Below are 15,676 nucleotides of genomic sequence, written 5' to 3' on the forward strand. Positions count from 1 at the left end.
CGCCAGCGTGAGCTTATGTTTTTCGCTCGTTCATTAATTTAGCAAACAATATTCGATATTCATTTGAGTAAAAGCTCAGCGATCTGTCGTATAATTCGTCATCGAGGAGCCGTGAAACCGATTTGATTTGTGACGCTCGAATTTAATCTTGCATTTCCCCGCTTTTGCAAATATAGCGCGCGAAATTTCTTTGTGAAATTTTTCTCACACATAAGCTAAATGACAGTTAGGATGTCTACTATTAGGATATCTTGTAAAAAAGTTTTCCGACCTCTCGAGATATTTTGATGCAATTTTTTACAATAAGTTCTTTTATTGTATGCATTTTTGAGAAATATAACCACTTAGGTTTCAAGCCCTAAATTTGTAAATGTAAAATAAAAAATGAATAACTTTTACAAGATAAACATTTTTCACTTGCATAACATTTTTCTATCACTAAAAATTTCAACAAAAAGAATGTATTGCACATTCAATATTTTATTAAAACATTGAAATATTAAACATTATATTAAAAAATCGATATATATTTATAATATGTTTTAAACACGTAATTTTCATATAACTTGGCTTATCAATTGCTTACAAAAGAGATATAAAAGAGATTATTAAAGAGAAATTTTAAAAAATTCTCTGAATCACAATAAAATTCCCTTATTTCTTCAAATACAAAAGAAATCTGAGAAATTCAGATTTTCCATGTTTTTTTCCAGAGAGTAGACATCTCGATAATATTATAGTACATATATAAATTTACAAATGCAAAGAAAACTTCTCGTCCTTTAAACAATTTATATCATCCGATCAAGAGATTATCGCTAGCACACACAATTCTATCATTTGCTTCTTTCAACTTGTCACGATAATAATAAAAAAATTCCGCGTGGAAAATAAAATAATATACATATTTCCCATCGCAAATCCTTTAATTTATGCGCTTTTACGAGCACAAAGTACAAAACATAATTTGCTCGTCGGTCGAATCGCCGGCCTCTATCTTTCAAAGAGCTCTTACCACGCATCCTATCGTCGATCAAACGCAAACCGACAACGGCCGGCCAATTATAGCTCGGACGCGCTTCTCGGCGGACACCCGGTATCACGGCGCGCGTGGCGCAAATGCAACGTACCGTCACGCCAATCGGTGCTCCTACTATGTGTATGTGTGTGTGTGTTTTTATGTATATGTGTGCATACATATACGTCTCAATATATTCTGTGGGAGCGCTTCTCTCACATTCGTGAGACGAAAAGAGACGATCGCGAATGTATGTACACCCTGTATATGTATATTATATATACATACATACATATATATATATATATATATATATATATATATATATATATATATATATAAATGTATCGCGTGCAAATCGCGAGTCCGGCGGCGATTTTTCACAACGCCAGACTGATTTTGTCGCGCGGTAGGATAGTCATTAGGGCAGTAAAGAGCCGCACGTTGCTTCTGCGAAACGCGCGTTGTTTCTGTGAAACGACGGGGAATTCGCAAATTAAATTGCACACGGGATCGATACGACCGTGGTACGCACAATTCGGCGTGTCTTGGAATTTCAAAGCTTTTATCGGCTACGCGTAAATCAAATATGCTAATTAAATCAGAATTTAACTCGGGTATTTCTCTGCATTTACTTGCAATTATCTCATTTCGTCTGTATAATAAAGAGAAATGAATATATGATAATATAATATTCTAAAATTTTTGTACACCAACGCGAAAGACATCTTGGGAATCGTATCATTTTTTTCCCCTCCATATAATATTTTTTTAAAAAAATATTGTTTCGAAAATATAAATTTCTCATTAACGAGAAATACGGCTAGAATGCAGTGTAACGTGTTACTGCACCGCTTAATTTAGGATCAATTTGTACTGAACCGACAGCTTTGTGGTGAAACCATTGAAAAATTCAGAGGAAAAGTTTACGCGCGTTTAAAATAATGCAAACCGTGTTTTTATTACATTTCGCCCCTGTAAAAATTTATGAAGAATAATATCATCTATATGTATGTAGATATATGTATATATTGAGCAAATAAGTAATGCGATTATAATACATCGAAAATATTCTGCTCACATTATTTGCACAATTATATAATATATTCGAACAATTAAACTTTGTAAATGCCAGGAATTTTATTAATTAAAACGTTACTCTGTGTTAAAGTAAAGATTGAGAAGCAAATGTATCTTTAACCGACGGATTCATTGAACGGTAGCTTTAGTAGAATTTATATAGCAATATAGGAGGCCTGTCGATTCGTGATAGTAGAATCGCGAAAAACAATTTCGAAAGTACATTAAAGGCTCTTACTCTAAATTAAAGTCCGCTAAGGTCGGTTTATCTCACGCAAATGGACACTCGCACACGGCTAATTATTTCGCGGCGTAATTCGCGCACCGCAATTATTATCGCCTGATTCAACGGCGCGTATCGAGAGTTAGTTTAATCGTGTTATTTTCTTCGAAAGATACAGCACACGCTCGTAATACAAATTAATCTATCGTCGTAAGTATCGAGCAAACTCCGGGGGGAGAATCCAAGTCGCTCGATCGCGAACAGAGCAGCATATCGCAGCTTCGGAATTTCGCGAGCATAATGAGTCTTATGCATTTCAACCGTTAATTAGTTCAATCGCTAATTATACGTTCTGTTCGATAATTACTGTGTTATTGATTTATACCTATATCGGCGCGAGAAGAAAATTGATAACTTGATATACAATTGCGTGTTACAAAGTACAAATATTGCTGTAATCTTTTTGTAAAATAAAATTTAATGTAACAAATTTCAAACTTCTTTTTTCTATTTTGGGCCTCCGGTTTTTAATTTTTTTTTTTTTTTCATAAAATTAATTAATCAGAAAAACGCAAATTCATTTTAAAAATATTATATATATATATATATATATATATATATATATATGTATAGACAAATTTTTTTTATTAATATATTTTAAATATTTGACTTCTTAAATTAATTTGACTGTATTCATGCATTTATGCAACCATGGTTTTGATTGTAGGCCGTGAGTGCTGACAACCTTGTCACTTAAATTTATTATCAATTTCAGTACTAGTTTGTTTTCAGGGTAGCCGAGCACTCGTCGGCATTAATGGTGATTAATATGTAACGGCATTAGCATGTTAACCGGTTCTCCAACAAAGTTGATAGAAAGCTTGTAACAAGTAGGGAAGTTGATTTTCAGTGCGAAGGGACGGACGACCTGCCCGTGTGAAGCGCATACAAATTTCGGGAATTGCTGTAAAGTAATCGCGGAAGATATATCGCGGGTCTTTCTCGCTTCAGTTCATGAATAAGCGCAAATTAGCTCGTAAAGAACGAGAACGCCATTGATCACTTTGGATAGCTCGACGAAACGTTAATCCTTAATTTTCGACCGACGATATCCACTTTCCAAACTTACATATACCTATCCTATTATCCTTGCGATTCTATCTTTGTAAATCAAGTAACTATTTTTAGAAAAATATAAAATAAAATCGCAATACAACCGTTTCGTATTTATTCCTCATCGGACAAATATAATGACTAGACATAATTTTTTTTTTTATCATTCAGATAGCCTTTCTGATTAATCATGACGCAATCAATTGCAGAAAAATAAGATGGACTGCATGTAAAAAATAGAAAATATAAAAATGAAAAATTTGGGAAATTTTTCAGAAACAATATGAAAAATTGAAAGCCCGAGAAAAAATACGCGAAAAATAAAATTGTTTGTCACATTTCTCATTTTTAAATCGACACTATTTTAGACACAGACGTATAGAAAAAAAAAAATAACCTGGAAAACCTTTCGTTCGAATTAACGCGGTCGCTTGAAAGCGCGCATGAAAAACATCTGAATAAATTATTATTGTTTGTCGAACGTTTGCGAACGAATGGCGACGCCCATCGCGTTAGCCCATCGCCAACGTGTGCGGCCATTATTTAAACGCTCTACTTCCACGCAGCTTATCAAATATAGGTATAATGCGCTTTGCGGAAACGCGAACTGGATCCACGTCGGTCACGCCGCAAGATGTGTGCACGTTATGTGTATGCGTTCGCGCATGCCTGTCAGAAAAATGCACGACTGATATTATGGTCAGGGACGCGCTTAAGTGAAGCTTACACCCTTATCGTTGTTTTTGAAAAAATTGATGACGCACTGGCTTGAGTTTTTAATCATCGTGAATCAGATAGTTTTTGTAAGCAACAAAAATAGATTCATTACTAGTTGAATTTACAATGACATCGCATACAAGTTGATTTGCTCTCTTAATCGCACATTTTGTCGTTGAATTATGAATTAAATAATTATAAATTAGTGTAAAAGTAATTTACTTATAAAATTTATTTATTTATATAAAATTTTTTATACATATTAGAGATTTTTAATATTTAAAAATTAATTATTTAAAAACAATTTTTTAAAATATATTATTAACATATTTTTTAATCTAAATCAGCAATCTATCTATAAAAGCAATCTGTTATCGAAAGAAAAGTTTTATATAATCCAGATATCGAAATAAATTTTCAGAATGTATCTTTTGTATATGTGTATCTTTTAATAAAAAAAAAATGTATATATAATACATGTCGAGAAAAGAAAAATTCAGCCTGGAAAAATCACGAAAGTGCATAGAAAAATATTTGCAAAATTGAAAAGTTTTACTCGTATATATCAGTAATATTGTTTGTCTTCCTCGATGCAATTTCTGTCCATTTCGGATAGCGGATATAGTTGATCGACAAAGATGCATTTCACCGCGCATCTCTGACAATAAAGTTTTAGATTGCTGTGATTCTTACACCCCCGACAAACACCTGAGAACTCGCAAACCTAGAGTTTTCGCGTTCAACAATTCCTTCAGTCGCGAAATATCCGATAATATCCATTTGTCACGTGTTTCGGCAAAAATAAAAATAAAAAAAATCTTGAAAAAGAGGAGAAAATTCCTCAAGGCCGAAGCAATCATTGACAAAAACAAAATATCGCGGTCAGCGATGTTCTTAATATTACATAACGTTTCCACGGATCTTGAGAATAATTCTCCGTCGACCTTTTGACCTAAGCTTCGACACGATCCCGCCGAATTTCAATCGATCGTAAAAGAGAAATACCGTTCAGTCCTTTCTATTACGAGATATCAGCATAAATTAATCAAATTTTTCTCGTAATATAAGCAAGCGATTCGCGACACGAGCTCTCGGTGGCGAAATGTTAATTGCTTATCGAACAAATTTCTTATCTCTCACTGCAAATTTACGATAACGCATCAACGATGAATGCGCTCGAAAAAGACGATGCATTTAATTAAGAGGCATGATATATGACGTATGCGTACACATGTATGCGAGGCAACAACGGGAAAGAAGCGATACGCAGCGTATCTTCACAATAAGCATTAATTTTTAATCGATGATGTGATATAATCAGCCGTTTAAGTGAAATTCAAACTATGCGCAAGTGTAATGAGTGATTGCATAATATCGTTTCAAGTTTCATCACAATTGCGATCAAGTGTGTGGCTTTCAAATATATTATGCACATATATATATATTACAAATATATACATAATTGAATCATTCATTATTCAGATTTTATTACTCTCGTGCAATATTATGTAGTATCATGAAGTAATTCCTATAAATTCACACTTCCTCTCTCTCTCTCTCTCTCTCTCTCTCTCTCTCTCTCTCTCTCTCTCTCTCTCTCTCTCTCTCTCTCTCTCGAGTTCTGGACATATCTGGTTTTCGATCTTCTTGTTTTCGCTCTCTTAAAGACTCGATTCGCATAACCATGACGCATAGATAATCGTACCGATCGCGTGAATCACGAAAAATCATTGTTGCAAGGAGAAAAAATCGTTAATATCTTTGGAACCGCGCGCCACGTGTCGGCCCGATCGCAACCGCAGGAATCGGCCAAGTCATCGTCACGCCAGAGCGTGCAAACTTCAAGGTTGCGTAATGACGCATGAAAATCTTGACCGTGGCTCGCTTGATTGGCCTGCGAATATTTTTGCTCATCCTCGCGAAAATTTTCATATCTCGAGCTCTCTTCGAAGAGGATTCCGCTTCTCGTTGAAACAACAAGGATTTATGAAAATGTACCTACATAATTTTGAAAACGATAAAACGGGGAAATCAAATCTCTGTTTCCTTGATTTTTAGATGATTTCAAGCAAACTTATCTGAGTGCGCATCAAAGAGAATCTAGGAAGTTTGAGCGCATTCAATTCGTTTTCCGCGAAATCAGGCGTGTGTGACAATCATGTGTGCGACTCGCTTACTTCGCGATGATTCGCGCGATGACTGCAGTAGAATTATCATGAGATTAATCATCGATCTAGAATGATGATGCTTCTTTCCCCTATAAGATTGGATTAACTTCATTAAGATTCGCGCTGTATGCTATCAACAAAGGTAAAACGCAAACTTATATCAATTGATTGCAGTCGTACGGTTCTCTATCTACCGGATGTTGATGTTGATTAGCGTTCTTTCTCGTATATAAACAAGCAAAATATTATAGTAGTAATAATAAGAGAAAGAGAAAAAATGTAATTATATTATGTACACTTTCCGTCTCAAATAAAAATTAAAATATTTTATCACAATGTTTAAAAACATGAAAAAGTTATTGTTCAACAAATTCCATATTTTTATGCATGATACATTTTATCAGAAAAAATTATAATCTAGTAATAAATATGTTAAAATTTATTAACATATTTGTTACGATTATCGTTTCAATTTTCATGCATTTAATGTGTAGCAATAAACTTTATTTGTCAATGATGTATAAAAATAGCATATTACTCGAAATAATCATCTTATTGGCATTCAGTTATTCAGTGCCTTTTTTAAGGAGCGAAAGAACCGGCCAGAAAAAAAATAACGCTATATGTTTTCCATAATTATTTAATTGAGGGATTTGCGTCAGTTTTCGTTGTATATTCATGGCAAGTACAATTCAAATGCTTGATCAATTTCATCCAAGAGTGATTAGACTTCAGACACAATCCCCGCTGGATGAAATTCCAGGCAGGAGGTACCAAACCAATCTTATCTCTCGTGCCATTTAAGAAGACGAAGAAGTAGGGCGAGTGACCACGCCCGGGATTTAACCAATGACGCTATCGGTTCGACGAATAAAATCATTATCTACGTCTATGTCTAGATTAGCTGCTGGCGGCTATGATTTTGCGTCGTATTTTGCGAGACTTAATCAGGGTCTATTAAAAATTCCAGGTAAAGAGAACATTTTCAAGATATTTTAATGCAACTTTTAAAAATAAGTTTTTTTTTTTTATTTTATATTGTATCCTAATGTTTCTCATAGGGCTTTTTACGTTTCAAGTACTAGATTTGTAAATGTATTTAAAAAAATTGATTAATTCTCTTAAGATAAACATTTTTTTACTTGCGTAAATATTATTTTTTTATTAACAAAAATTTTTTAAAATATGTATTTTCTCTGCGTATTTAATATTTTATTAAAACATTGAATGTATAAAAATAGAGATAGATATATATTTATAATATATTTTTAACATACACATACATATAATTCATTTAGCTTACCGATTGCTTACAATATAAGAAATGATCAAAGAGAGAATTTTTTTTTTAAATTATCCGAGTCCCAATAAAATTCTCTAATTTTTCCACGTACAAAAAATCCTTGAAAATTTCAGGTTTTCCATGTTTTTCCAGAGAATAGACTCCCTATTAATTCATGATCATTAATAGTATAAAGATAATTATTCATAATATTTCTAATATTAATCGCTACAAATGTAATCGTAAAAAAAAAAAAAACTAATCGATAAATCAAATGTCATAAATTCGTTCTGCTACGACGATAATTCCTTTTAAAATTGCAACAATAGAGATAAAAGATTGTCGATGAATTAAAAAATCGATTCCTCGGAAGGAAACATTTTTTAAAATATTTTTTAATTTATAGACATCGATTTACATTTATTGATTTGATGAAAAATTGACGAGAACAATCGACCTTCCTCCCTTTTCTCGGCACGATGATCAAAACGATGAAGGTTCGAGAACGGAGCGACTTTCCACAATCATCTTCTCTACGAAGGATATAGCGGCACCATTCTTCAATTCTAAATCGAATGGCCTCGAGGGGCCCGCTCAACCAATCGAGGAGCCGCGGTTTTCAGCTCGACACGGTCCCTAAGCTACTACTACACCACGTCGGTGCCTTCTCTAATCGCCGGCCCATTTCGACCAATGGCAATCCGGTGTTGGGACGAGAATAGAATGTTCGGAAACGGATGACTTCTGTCTCTCTCTCTCTTTCTGTTTCCTCTCTCGGTCCCTCGCACGTGATAAGGCCGCGGTCGACTCTCATGAGACGCGCGTACACAAGGCTAGCCTTTGTCTAAAATCTGCTCAGCCGCGTTGAAAACATCTCCCTGACGCTATAATCGAACAGTAATTGCGATAACGAGCGGCCCGTCGCCGGTTGATTCGTTCGGCACGCAGGTTTTCAGGCAGGTATATATATATATATATATATATATCTGAGAGTATTTTCCTGTACGAATCATGTCGTCTCAATGCTTAATCGGTACCGATTCATCGATCCTAACGACACATTGCGTCGAAAATGAACCCCTTGTATTTTTCTAATCGACACACACGACTAGATTTATGATTTCTCTTACGAAGAAAAATGTCAACATGTGTCACAAATGTCAATGGGTTTGTTATTATTAATACATACTACATTCTAATTGGTTATTATTAACATATATAAATCTGATGTATCACGTATGATACGAGATCCGTTGTATATAATAAATAATTTTTTGAATGGAATCGATTATCGATATATTACGTTCACTTATAATAACATACGAGAATATATTGCCTTGTTAATTTCACGCACGAGCACGTTTAAAAATTATATAGCTAAATAAACGTTTAATTTCAAACTGGATGAATCAATGAAAATGTCACTCATTAAAATAGTGTCAAAATTTCATTGAAAATAAAATATTTCACTGAGTAAAAACTATCGCATCTTTTGTATGTATGCATAATTTGTATAGATTACGACAGTAAGATTTCACTGATAAATTAGTAATAATCATATTTGCGAGTTGTAAAGATTTTTTTTTTTCATTTTAGATTGTTATTTTTGAGAAAAGCATATTCACTGAAATAAAATATAATATTGAAAAATCTAGAATTATATACATATTACATTTTTTTTATTTTTAAGATGAGATAAATCTATAAAAAATAAACGGAACTCTTGACCAAACTCATATATTTCTTTAATAAAATATGCTATAAATGTTTCATATATAATATTAAAATATAAAACGCGTTTAAAATATCACTGATTGAAACAACCATTGGCAATAAATTCTTTCAACGAAATTTTACTCATTTGCAATGCTATATTTATAACTCGAGATCATGAATAACTATTCATTGTTACAGAGTAAATAAAATATATCGATATAAAATATTACCGAACCAGTTAACGGTACTCATGTTTACATAATGTCTTCGTGAAAAATTAGAGCGCTATTACTTTCAAACCTTGCTTCACCTTGCGACAACCTCGGGTGAGCGGAATGCTTGCAATTTGACGGAAAGGAAAGAAAAGAAAACGGGCAATCGCGTCAAGTTATCTGCCTCGCTTTGTTGCACGATCGCGAGAGAATCCCATTCACCTGGCGGGATCGCTTAGCGGTTTCCGAAGCGAAGGACGACGACGCACACGATGGGATGTCGAAAGGCTCGAGAGCGCTCGCCCGTCTCTCTCTCGCGAGGTCTGCCCGGTCTGCCATGGCTCATTAATGTTCCTCGAAATCATGATGATCGTCGAGGACGACGATCGCGCGCGCGTATATCGAAGCTCTCGATCTACCGAGAGGCGGGGATTAAAAAAAAAAAAATTAAGTCGCGGCGAGATGAATAGTAAGTTGCGCGAGACGCGAGAGTTCCCATGGAGAACTTATTGTTGTCGGTCGTTGTCTGAGATATCGCCCCCCCCCCTCCCTCCTCCCCTTGATCGGTGTCCCCTTGAGCATGAAAGTATCCTATCGCTGACAGAGAGAACACGGTCACGAGTCGCATGCCACCTACATTTCCCCGCGTGTAAAGATCATAATCGACGAGCGTGTAATTAGCTCTATAGAGAATAAACAGAGGATAATTCCCAAACCCCCTCTTGGAATTTCCTCGTGAAATTAATAAAAAAAAAAAAAAAAGAATTCCTTTTGACGTAAAAGTCATAATAATTCACGATGCTACAGACTTTGACGAAGAGTTTTCGGCGATAACTCTTGTTGCGAGGTACCATCGACCGACGCGTCTACTGAAAATACACCCGAGAGGCTTTTCAGACATCGAGGGCGAGGTACCAGCTGCCGAATCTTTTACAGCCATTCTCTTTGTCCTTCCCTTTCCCCCTCGCTTCTTCCCCTCTCATTCAGCGTTCTGGCTTACTAACGGCCGTGAAGCAGCCAATGCACTCTCTATCGAGGGTCGCTTCCTTTTCTTCAACGGCAATTGCAAAGGTGTATGCACACACATTCGTGCACGAACGAAATGCAGACAGGCTCGGATAGTGACTTCTCGAGGTCTGAGGCTAATCATTTTTAGAGGATCGCTCTCGCAACAGTGTAATGAAGCAAAGAGAGACGTTGAAAGAAAGTATTCGATTTTATGTCATACATCATGACTTTAAGAAATTGACAAATGCTTGTGAATGAAAGATTTAGAAAGATATACGAAAAGAAACTGAGAGCAAACACGACTCTTTTCTTGTTTGATTTCTCAAATTTTTAATGGTATAATAAATTTGAAGACTGATATTTCGCGATATTTTCAATTTTTCAAAATGAGAAATAAGAGTGTCGAGAAAACTTCCAAATCTGACTGACGTTCCAACTTTTCAATATCTAGAAAATATACTTCAAACTCTTATATTATTAGTGACATCGATTTTTTACTCTTCTTTTTAAAGAAAAAAAATTGTTTTATATAATTTAATAAATTTAGATTGAATAATAATACAATCATCACTTTAATTAGCCCACTTAAATTGCTATATTCTACGCAAATATCCTCACGATATATCTCAAAGTTTAGTATTACTCAGAGAAGACTGTTCATTATTCTACACCTCTCAAGCAGCAATCATTTTGCAACGGCCACTCCCATATTTCTTCGCAACAACAAGCTTGTATGAAGACTTGGAGAGAAAGAGAGACATTCATAGACGATCGCAACTTCTTTGAAGAGAGAAGACACTCGCACACGTACGTGGTGTACCTGACATATAGTATCAGAATCGCAGTCCATTTCCAAAACAAAGTTCAGATAGATGGAGTGAAGGTGACGACGGAGGGAAACACAATGATGAGGCGAAAAGGAGACGTTCAACCAGCGGTAAATCTGACCGATCAGCGACTTTTTTTTTTGCATCGTGGATGCGGCGTTTCAATTTTTTTCATTCCCGCCGAACCTAACAAGACTTTCATCGCAGTCGCACTCTGCCTAAGCGGTAATCGGACACCGAACGTGGCAGCGGCGGAGTCGTTGTCTGGTGACCCATTTATCGCTCTACGCTGTCTAGTGTTACAGCCGAGTCGCGTCGCGAAATATTACCGTACGGACCGTACGATAGATTCGTCAGTGACAAAGGAGCGACAGTGATAGACCGGACGGAAGAGGAGCGAGGTCATCTCTATCGAGATTCGTCGATCTTCTTCCACAGCAATATCCTTATAGTTGATGTCTAATAAGATTTTGCCAGAGAGATTCGAGAGAGGAAGATCTGTCGTCCCGAATTGTCCCACGAATGACGTGCGACAGTCTCAAAGCAAACCACGTGTTCTAAGATTGTAGCCAAAAAAAAAAAAAAAAAAAAAAAAAACGAAAAATTATTTCGCGCTTAAATTAATCGTAGTAAAATCGAATGCAATAGTGATAATGATTTAATGAAAAGTAAACGTATTATTGCAAAATATATTTAAACGAAACTATTGGAGCAACACTTTCCCAATTTCCTTATCGTCAAGTAAATATTATTCAACGGACAATACAGTTTATAAATAGCAAATTAAATGAAATATATATTTGGTATAAATTTTTACATACTTTATAGTACAGGGTAACAGCTAAAGAAAATGTTGCGACAGACAGAAGAAGCAAAATGTAAGAAAGGTGAGACGATAAGCGAAAGAAGCAGGCAGGAGAAGATAAAAGCGAGAAGGGAAAAGGATGAGAGAGCGATAGCTTCGCATGCAGGCATGCAGGATGCAACAGTTAGCGCATGGTGCGAAGAGAGACGTGTGTACACGTGTGTGAGCCGAGGTGAAACGCAACGGGAGAAAGAAAGAGAGAGAGAGAGAGAGAGAGAGAGAGAGCCGGTCTCTCCACAGTGTGTCGCTTTTTCAACGTACACGCGGGCAAAAGAGGATGAAGAGAGCCTCGCAACCGTTGAATATCGGCGTTTCGGGGTCGACGTGATAAAGCGAAATCTCGCGCGCGGATGAAATTTTGCGGCGTACGCAGGAGAGAGGGACGATTAAAACGCAACAGATCACCGCCGCCATCCGTCACCGGATTAACTCCCCGTATTTTCAACTCGTCGCCCCGCACGAGTGCGAATGATATTCTAACGGCCCGCTCGCGGATCGTGACGAACAACGTATGACGGGACGCGTCTCGTCATTCGAAATGAATTACGTTACGTGCGGCGGGAGCTGTAATCATTCCATTCTATTATTATTATTATCATCCGACAGATGTGAAATGGGACGGTGGAAACGAGTGTGAGAGGGGAAATTGCCAGGATATATATTTTAATAAGAAATAAAATTTTATCTCTTCTTATACAGAGACAGATATACACCTGTATTCTTTTTTCCCATTATTTTCACTCTGATAAGTCCTTGAAGAATAATAATGTATCAATTGATGCAACGAATCTCTTTTAAATACACGTATCTTGATTTATTTATACATTTATTATTTAAATAAAGAAATTTTATTACAAAATAACGTCACCTAAAGAGCTCTTAGATCCTTCACTGGAGAGATTAAAAATTGCAATAGCGTCGAAAAGTATCTCGGTTTATCTAATTTTATTAATTTTAAATCCGATGCAGATTACGTTTCAACGTTCACCGCATAATCTTTACTCATTAAAAGAAACGAGCAAACTGGTCTCTCGATCTAGTAGCAGTTACAGTCCATGATCCGGCGATAGGGCAAATTTATTAGTCGCTCGAAATTATTTATCCCCGTAAATAATTTAAAAGCCAGCGGCGTTAATTATGCGAAATTAGCGTCTAACTTCGAGCACGACAGGAGAAACTTCGCGCGAGGAGAGAGGAAGGGATGGAGGGGGTGGAACGCGAAGAACACAGGAGTAGTTGTAAATTGCTTTATCGTATTGCGGCTTTCCCGGCGACGTATTCGGACGCGAACGAGGCACGAGGAAACGAAGTAACTGATTTATGAACTAGAGTTACGAGACGTCATCTACACGAGAGAGAGAGAGAGAGAGAGAGAGAGAGAGAGAGAGAGAGAGAGAGAGCGCGCGCCCGCCCATGAATGTCAAATAAATGTACGATGGATTCATCGACGCGCAGTTTATCTCATCACCGATTTTTTTAATCGACTAGAAAAGAAGAGGACGGAACGATAATGGGAGCATCCGTCGTTTTCTCGTTAGAACACACGGTCGGTTTATCTATACTTTACTCGCGCGCTTTGCCATTTCGCGACCGCTAAACGTTAACGTTGTTCTCGTTAACGAGCCAGTCGGCCGCACTAATTATCCCCGGAGTCTATGTAATCACTTAATACCCTGTTATCGGATTGTGTATAGAACGTTGACCCATTTTCCACTTTCGAAATGTTCGCGATCTCCGTATTGTCCGGATTATTATTATTATTATTATTATTATTATTATTATTATTATATTTAAAAATGGCATTTCGCACGTCGATGCATAGAACCGAGTATTGAGAAACTTTTCTTTCCTCCCGCTGAGGCAATCGGTTATGCAAGCGCGGCGTTTCAAAGCGGAACGATTTAATTGCCCGCGATGAATCCGGCTAGATTAATATGTGAGTTTTTTTTATTTGGAAAGTTTGTACGAAATTTTAAAACTTTAAAACACACAATAATTTCTGTGCAATCGCATTGCCGCGCGCGATAACTTTGTTGCTTTAAATTTTGCTACGAAACTTCGTAAGGAAATTTTGATAATTTTATGCCAACCTTAAATTAAAAGAGTCATATAATGTTGGATATAATATAATTTGATTATTTTCTCTATTTTCTTTTAAAGGTGTAAAATCAGATAATAAAAACGTATAAAGAATTAATACGAAATCTTATGTATTGTATATTTTATTAAGGGGTTTTAAAATTAGATATAACGGGAGAAGATTCAAAAAATTATTATTATTATTATTAATGATTACACAAAATTGATATATATCAAATTTTATTTGTATACTGAATTATAATAATACTATTGTCCAACGCGATATTATGTGTAATTAAATTTTAATTTAAAAAAAAAAAACAATTTCTCATCGGTATATTCTAGTAATGACATATTGCAATATTTCGTTTAATTTCGTTTCGGGATATATATCGTTTAATTGAATTTTAATTACGCGGTCAAAGTGTACGACGCTAAAAGTTTAATTAGATCTTACAGAGCGATTCCTACTCCTTTTTCTCATCTCGACAGTACCGTAAGATTTCTCAGATTTCACGTTACACACGCACCGATCCAATTTTTCGCGTATCGCGATTTATTTCCATCCATTCGCCCTTCGAAACTAATGTCGCTTTGAAGTTCCTCGAGGTTTCCGGGAGGAACGTTTCCGGGCGTCGTCAAAATCGAGGGAAAAAAGCAAAGCTAAAGGGGTAAGCGAGAAGCAAGAGGGAAATGGACGAAGGAGAGAAGGTGCCGTGTCATTTTCGTCAATTTAACGGGTTCCCCCCGTTCCTCCCACAACTCTCCCCCCCCCTCCCCACGAAGCTGTCACTCTCTGTCTCTCTCTCTCTCTCTCTCTCTCTCTCTCTCTCTCTCTCTCTCTCTCTCTCTCTCTCTTAACCACGATCCCCACCGTGCCCTACCAACGTCCGCCCCTGGCTCGCTCCCACCCTCGCCTCGTCGAAGCGAGGTCAATCGACGGAGAGGGCTGAAGACGACCCCCACCCTCTCGCAGCGACCCTCCCTACCACGGCTACTCAATATCGTTTCATTACGCACCCTGCTCCACCGACTACCCAACCACCCTTCTCACCCCCTCCCCCCTCTCTCTCTCTCTCTCTCTCTCTCTCGTCTTCCGCTTTAACCCCCCATCGTACTCTTCACTTCGCTCTCCCTTACGTCCCTCCGCTCCTACCACGGCGACGAAACACGAACGCCGACGAATTTTTATTGTTACTTCTCGCGCCGTTTCCTCTGACCTCCCTCCACCCATCCACCCATCCGTCCACCCAGCGCCTTCTCCTCTACCTTTTTTATGCGCCTTTTAACGATCAGCAGTAACTGCGCCCATCCCGCCGACCCCTTTGCTCGCCTTGCCTTGCCTCGCTGTTGCCGAGCCTTTTCGGG

At 36.9% G+C, this 15,676-nt stretch overlaps 1 protein-coding gene and 1 long non-coding RNA gene across 6 annotated transcripts in view; both read right to left on the bottom strand.

Moving 5' to 3' along the window:
- The window catches only part of Eip93f (Ecdysone-induced protein 93F), a 143,666-nt gene that overhangs the window by 45,504 nt on the left and 82,486 nt on the right, over positions 1-15,676 (bottom strand). The window lies entirely within an intron of this gene.
- LOC140672009 (uncharacterized) lies at positions 1,554-15,046 on the bottom strand. The gene is made up of 2 exons (XR_012047819.1): positions 7,623-15,046; positions 1,554-7,273 (listed from the first exon to the last, which is right to left on the bottom strand). It is a non-coding gene; the product is annotated as an uncharacterized lncRNA (long non-coding RNA).

This window comes from Anoplolepis gracilipes, chromosome 12 (assembly GCF_047496725.1).
Source record: "Anoplolepis gracilipes chromosome 12, ASM4749672v1, whole genome shotgun sequence".
Taxonomy (NCBI): domain Eukaryota; kingdom Metazoa; phylum Arthropoda; class Insecta; order Hymenoptera; family Formicidae; genus Anoplolepis; species Anoplolepis gracilipes.